The sequence below is a fragment of the Pteropus alecto genome, unplaced genomic scaffold (assembly GCF_000325575.1).
Source record: "Pteropus alecto unplaced genomic scaffold, ASM32557v1 scaffold204, whole genome shotgun sequence".
In the NCBI taxonomy this organism is placed as follows: Eukaryota; Metazoa; Chordata; class Mammalia; order Chiroptera; family Pteropodidae; genus Pteropus; species Pteropus alecto.
Window position 1 is genome coordinate 616,538 of NW_006435766.1, and position 7,848 is coordinate 624,385.

Sequence of the window (7,848 nt, forward strand, 5' to 3'; positions counted from 1 at the left end):
TAATACATTCTAGCCAAATGATTTGAAAAGAGAAAAGATACTCAAAATCCATTGTTAAGTTCTGGGTGGTAGACTTAGTGACTTAAATGAAGACATAGAAGGTGGCTTTATTTACTCCGAAGCTCACACAAGGTTTAGTAAAATAGGAAAATGCAGAGTTATGGAATCAGGTCAAGTTCTTAACAGACTGATATGATGAACCAAATCTCACAAGATAAAATATAACAGGGATAAATGTAAAACCTTCTATTTGTGTTAAAAAATAAATAAACTGAACAATGTGACAAGGGGAAGATGTGACTTAGTACCAGCCAAAAGATAAAAGGTTTGTATGTTAAGGGTAAGCTTCATATGAGCCAAGAGCATAAGAACATTACGTTGAAAACTAAAGTGGTACAAAACCACAATAAAAATGGAGTAGCCAGAATAAGGAATTGGATGGAGTACCAGTTAGTCCTCCTCTGCTGTCTGGAGTTCTGAGAGTATCCTTTTCATACTGGCCAATGAAATAACCGGACCAAAAGGAGCATGCACCATAGTATAGTGAAGGCACTTGTGAAAACATTTTTCATGGGGAATGTATGGAGAATCTAGGATGTTTACTGGAAAAAAAGAAGATACGTGGGTTTCATAATATCTACTATCAATTTTATGGAGGCAAGTAAAGTGGCAGAAGATGAGAATCCTTCTATATAGCCCCAAGGATAGGACCATAAACATTATGAGTGGGAACTCCAGGGAGCTACATTGTGTCAGTATAAAGAACTTTACATAGTCAAAGTGATCCAAAGCTGGAAATAAGTTCCAAGAGTGGTAGTAAATATCTCAAAATAAAAAGTACTTGGCAGAGATGTGGAGGAGACTAAAGAACCAAATAACTGCAACGGTAATTTAACCATCGGGGTTCTCTGATTCCTCTGGAGATCATTTATAGTTAACTCATTTAAATAAAATGTCATTTATTCACTCATTTGTTTATCCAACAAATAATTAAGTGCCCATGAGCTAGGTACTGCACCAGGCCATGCAGGGGATAGAAGAATGACTTAAAACTCAACCAAGTCCTCCAAAATCTCATGGAATGGTAAACAGCTTGAGGCAAATATTGGAGTTAAAATTAGAAAAGAAAAACCTAAAAAGAAGAGTAAAACTGCTTTTAATCACAGGTAGTGTACAATGCAATGATACTGAAAATTTTCACTGCCACATTTTAATGGCGTGCTGAGATGGACACCGATTCTCAGTATAAATATAAATCTCACATCACTACCTTATTTGCATCAACTTCAGGCTTAATGTTTGGGTTCCCTTTGAGAATATATGAAATCTATTTTGACATTTTGTTTTAAAGCATTCATTTAGAGTTCTCTGATTCCAAAATTTTCTGATTTTGATCCTCAGTAAAAGAAACTTTGGCAATAGGGGTAGTAATAAATTGGGAAGATTATTTATTGTGTTTAAGGAAAGAGGAATAGAGAAGGACAGCTCACAAGGTGTACAAAACAAACACAAATATTGCAATATTTACCACTACACTAATAATGTGGCGTGTATTGTAACTATCACCTTCATTATAATTATATAGGCTTGCCTAGAACTCTCAGTATCATGTACATTCAAGTAACTTATTTAAGGTGAGTTTAGCTTTGAACATACTGTCTGCTAGCTTACTGCTGCAATGAAATCTCATTTCCCTTGCTCTAAGTGCAGACCTCTGGGTGCTTTGACAGCTGATATCAGGGCTCTTCTGTGGCCAGCTGCCAGAAGTGTCTCTGCCCTGGAGGCAGCGTGCATTATGGAAGTCGCACATATGTGCTGCTCCTCATAGCACAGCAGACAAGGCAGGCAGAACTGTGAGTCGGCAGCCTTGGCTTTCCGGAGCAACCAGCTGCTGCACACTTTTCTCTTCATCGGAAATGAGGACAAAGAGTGGCAGAGAAGACTCTAGCACCATCTTGGCTTTTGGTTTGAGAAATTTTAGGGTTATTTACTTTCATTTCCCATCCACAGTTGGAATGAGCTATTAAACATTGCTGAAAGTTGACCATTCAGACCAGAGGGAAACTCTTTGGGGAGACTCTTCATCCTTTTCATGAATAAATTCTCTGTATATTGAAACGAGACTGGAATCCCCACGGCAGCTCGAGCAACAGTCGTAGCCCTGCCCTCCATAGTCTTTAAAACATGTGGAGAGTGATTAATATCCACTTCCTTACCTCCAGTCTTTCTATCAGGTTTTTTTTCATTTTTTTTAAATTAAAAAATAGTTAATGTACAATATCATATCAAAATACATATTGGCTTCAGATGTACAACAAAGTTATTCAACATTAATATACCTAACAAAGTGATCCCCACACTGTCTAGTAACCATTTGTCATCATACAAGATTATGATATTATTGACTATATTCCCTATGGTGCACATTGCATCTCTGATTTATTTATTTTATAACTGGAAATACGTGCCTCTTATTTTCCTTCACCATTTTTCCCCTTCTCCCAACAACTTCCTCTCTGGTAACCATTAGTTTGTTCTCTGTGTCTATGAGTCAGTTTCTGTTTTGTTTTGTTTGTTCATTTGTATTGTTTTTTAGATTCCACTTACAAGTGAAATCATATAGTATTTGTCCTTATCTGTCTGACTTATTTCACTTAGCATGATACCCTCTAGGTCTATTCATGGTGTTGCAAATGACAAGATTACATTCTCTTTATGGTTGAATAATATTCACATACTACATCATCTTTTTCCACTCATCTATCGATGGACACTTAGATTGCTTCCATATCTTAGCTATTGTAAATAAGGGTGTATATATCTTTTCAAATTAGTGTTTTATATTTCTTTGGATAGATACCCAGAAGTGGAGTTTCGGGGTCATATGGTAGCTCTATTTTTAATTTTTGAGAAACCTCCATACTGTTTTCCACAGTGGTTACCCCAATTTGCAATGCTGCCAACAGTGCATGAGAGTTCTCCACATCCATGTCAATACTTTTCCTCATTTCTTTTATCATTTCTTATACACACTGATTTCTATCTTCTCATCCTCACCATTGCCTATTTGAGCATCTTCAAGTTTGCTAATGTTCCTCTTCTGTGGTTTGCAAACTTTGATACCGTATATAGCCAAGTTAATCTCTTCAGGGAATTGTTCAGCTACTACTTCCTGAAATTGGCCACATCCTTCCTATATTCGACATATTTATCTTCTATGTCTTCATTCTATGCCCACCCCAAGGTCAACTCAAGGTCTATACTAGGTCAAGACAGATATACTTGTAAAGATCTTCCTCCATGTAGACATACATTCATTGTTCAAACTGCATAAGTCTAACTAACTTTATTATCAAATTATTCTTTATTTATCTTCTTCCTAGGGATATTATTCATACTTTAATTCCAAAATTATCAACTAGGCACCTATTTTGTGTCAAGCACTGTGCTACACATTGCTAAATTCTTTGCTGAAATCCACCTATGTTAAGAGTGATATATTCAATGAGAAACTAGCTAGATTTGAACTGATGAAACCATGCTGCTCCTCAGTCAACCCCCTTCTCCTCAAAGTACTCATACACCCTCGTGAGAATCATCTATTTCGGGATTGCTTTGAGTCTCTATTAAACTTTCCAAATGGGAGTTGCAATTACCTCCCTTTCTCTGCTTTTTGAAAACCAGGGTGTTTACCTATCTCCATCATCCTGATTCTCAATCTGTAAATTCTCATAAAACCTGAAACGTAATTTACTTAAACCTAGGGATCTGGATCCATTTTAGAGGATAGATAATCTGTTTGCTTAACTAGCTTTCCATCTTTTCCATTCTTTGAAGGAGAATATAGAAGCAAAAGGGGGCTGGGAGTCTCTGTTCTCTCTGACAGCTGTTGACTTCACACCATCTGCTTCAATCATGTGGCCTGGTTCCTTTCTGCCTCTTCTCTGAACAGAAGGGAAAGTTGTTTCTGTTGCCTTTGCTTTCAGCTTTTCCTGACACATGATGCTCTTTGATAATTTTATTGAGTGTATCCTGGCTCCCATACCTTGCACATGCCCTTTTATCAGAGAATGCTATAAAGAGCAGCAAAGACGTCTTTGGACACTGACTTTTTCTTTCTCAATGAAATCATGTATGATTGTGTTCTCAAAATTTGCTTTTCTCTTAGATCCTTTCCTCCATAATGAGCCACATTCACATTTACAGTCTGTAACCAGGAAACTATAACATATTTTCTTTGAAGTCTTTGAAATCTACTTTCCTAAAATCCAATGTTTATGCCTAACTGTGAATATTTAATTTCCTTGCTCCTCTGGACTCCTCAATGATATTTTTACTTAATTCCAAAGTTCTCTGTCATATCTTTATCCTCAATAAGATTCGAATAAGTCTTGAACAGACTGTATCTTCTGAACTAGAGAATTATCTTCTAGGAAAATCAAGACTTGATCAGGCCCACAGTGCACTCATAATAGTGGTTAGATAATTTAATTCTAACAACCTCCTGAAGATGTAGGTATAATTATTCCCATTTCACAAATGAGGAAACTGAAGTTAGCAAAGATAAGCTACTTGCAGGAACTCAGGCAGGTCATTTGGTAGAGACCTGTTCACCAACCTGCTTCTTTCTGAGACTTACCACATTTCCAGCCTCCCTTAAATTCAAGCCAGTGGAATGTGAATGGAAGCAATGTGTGCCCTTCTAGATCTGACCCATTAAGAAACCCACCTCAACCTTTCCCGCATGCACTTTCTTTTTTCAACTCATGTGATGCAGACGGAGGCTGGTCCTAGAAACCAAATGTGGAATACGGCAGTGCTACAGGAATGAAGGAAGTTGGGTTATGGAAGCTGTGCTTGAAAAAGAGCCTCCAGTTATTCAGGAACACCCTTTTTGAACTTTACATAAAGAATGACTTTTTTTTTGTGAGCCATTGAGACTTTAAATTTTATCTGCTACTGCCACCAATATTACCTTAATTAAAATAGTAAGAACAATTAAAACTACCTGGAATGAATATCCATGTTTAGTTGCTTAACCCCCAATTCTCAAGTTCCTCCTCTATAAAATAAATAATAACCTCTACCTCATAGGGTTGCCGTGGGCATTATGTAAGTGAGGTAATGCTGGTAAGTTGTATAGCAAAGTACCCAATGTTTAGTATCTACTCAATAAATACACTGCAATGATTAGTATTATTACTACATTATAATTCTCCGAAAACATATCTGCCTCTAGAACTACTTTGTAATATCTTTACTGTGATATTAACTGTGCCATTTCCTTGACTGAACAGTTTATATCACAACCCTTAGATATTCTTTTCTGTGATTCCATCCTTAGGGAAATGCAATCCTACAAAGAAGAATAAAAAAATTCTTTAATTAATTACTATGCATACAATCCCTTTATTTCAGGTAAAATATACTTTTCCTTCTTTGCCATCATCATAAAGCTTACATTACCAAATATATTTACCTTGGAGGAAAAATCTGACCAATTGGCTAAATTTTTAAATTTTATTCCTACTCTGAAACAATCATTCCACTTAAGGTCTGAGATATTCTTTTAGAGCAGTGCTTCTTGAACTTTAATTGGTAGATTAATCACCCAGAGATCTCGTTAGAATGAGGACTCTGATTCAGGGGAGTGAGGTGGAGAAAGAGATTTGCGGAACTGATGCTGACACTACTGAAACAGAATGTGGCAAGACTTAGAGTAGCAAGACTCTAAAGTTCTATGAAAATATTCATCAGTCACCTATTTCATTTAATTCATGCCAAGGGATAAACTTATTCTGTGAGAAAGCCAGAGAAAGAGAAAAAGAAGCCATTCAATAAAGAAGAGAAATTAACAGGTCTTTTAAAGACAAAATAAGGAAAGTCGATGCAGAAAATAGAACTCCATTTTCAAAAGATTTAAAAAGAAACAATCTCATAGTCTTTTAATGTATTATATATGGAAATAGGGAACTATATTAAGAATAAAAATGATAAGGAAAAATTTTGTCTTTTATTAGAGCAGTAGTTCTCAAATTTTCAAACTTAGCATGCATCAGAATCACCTTAATGCTTATTAAAACAGACTGGTTATTCTGTGGTCTGGGATTGCCTGGTAACTTGCATTTCTGACAAGTTCCCATATAATGTTGATGCTGCTGGACGTGGAACCACACTTTGAGAACCTTCGTATTGAGGGATGGGGAAAATTGCTGGCAGATGACACCAAAAGTCAGTATATTTTGTTTTAGCCTATAGGAGGGAAACCCTGTGATAGAAGAAAGGAAAATGAGGCAAAAAAAGAAGGAGGAGGAGGAGGAGCAGGAGGAGGAGGAGCAGGAGGAGGAGAAGGAAAAATAACTGTTAAAATCCATTCCAGGCCCTGACAACTTGAAGTACACACAAGAACACATTTGGAGTAATTTCAGGATCATTAGCTATCAATTTCAAGATTTTTTTGAAGGGTAAACGATTTGACCAAAGCAGAAATGGAACAACTTATTTTCTTTTTCTCAATAGAGAAAAAGGATGACCCTGAAAAACCCTAGACTTCTAAGTTTAACTCCTCTACACAGGAAGTTAGGGGGAAAAGACGGAGGAAACAATCACAAAATCTATTGTCAAGCACCTTGAAAAGAACCTGCCATTGAATAATAACAAGGATACTTTCCAAAGAAAATGTCCTTTTATACGGTTTTAGATTTGGAAAGGATCTTAGAATCACATGACCCAAGCAGATTATTTTAAAGATAAGAAAACCGATATAAAAGGGATTTGTTTTTGTGAATCACGTCATACAGCAAGTTAGCACCAGAGAAAGGAGAAGATCCCAGTCTTCCCAGTCATCTGAAGCAGCTTTGGGTTTTGCCGCTTTAACTGGAAGGCTCAGCTGCACCTAGTTCTTGAACCAGTCTGATGAGGGAAAATAGCATACTTGGGAGCCCCAGCACGCATCACAGCCAAGTTCAGTTGAGGTGCAGCATCCTGATTCCTGTTCACAAGCTCTGTCCTATATGCTACATGATCATTCAGACTCTTATAATCACAGAGGACAGAGGTGGCAGAGAGGTAGCTGCTTGGCTTTCCCTGAGTAGCACTGCTTCTAACTGCCCTGACTATAACGAGGCTGCTTATTCAGCCCGTAAAGTTGACTCATCAATAATCTAAAATGCATAGTCATGCAGCCAGCAAGAGTAAGTGACTACTATGCACAACGAGTCATTACACTGGACGCTGGGAGCATCAAAGGAGAAAAATTCTCCTCATCTTGAAATGCTTAGTGGGTACATGGCTCCATTATCTAAGGGACGCCCTCTCCTCACTCATGGAAAAGGATACTCGGTACAGTGTTTGGCACACAGTGTATAACACAAGGGAAGTTAGAGCCCTTCAAGTCTAACCCGAGGTTCCAGATGAGGAAATGACAACGCAGAGAGATGAGGCAACTCGCATAAGAGAATAGCTCTTTGGTGAAGAGCTTGGACGCAACTATGATGTTCTGACTCCTGATTCCAAGCTCTTTCTACTTTACTGCTATCGAAATAGATCATCTTAATATATTTCAATAAAGAAGAAAAATTAATAGGTCTTTTAGGGACAAAATAAGAAAAGTCAATGCAGAAAATAGAACTCTATTTTTTTTTTGTTTTTTAGGTGAGGCAACCCTTTGTCAACCTCACAGATTGCAAGGACCTTGTCAGCTTACAATCCCTTATTTTTTAATTTTTTATGCCTAAGGCACCTGGTCTTCCTAGGTGGTCTCCCATCCAAGTACTAACCAGGCCTGACCCTACTTAGCTTCCAAGATCAGCCAGGATCAGGCTTGTTCAGGGTAGCATGGCCGTAGAC

The 7,848-nt window shown here is 37.4% G+C and overlaps 1 pseudogene; it reads right to left on the reverse strand.

Moving 5' to 3' along the window:
- Nucleotides 1-7,729: 7,729 nt before the first annotated feature.
- On the reverse strand, nucleotides 7,730-7,848 carry LOC112479344 (annotated as a pseudogene).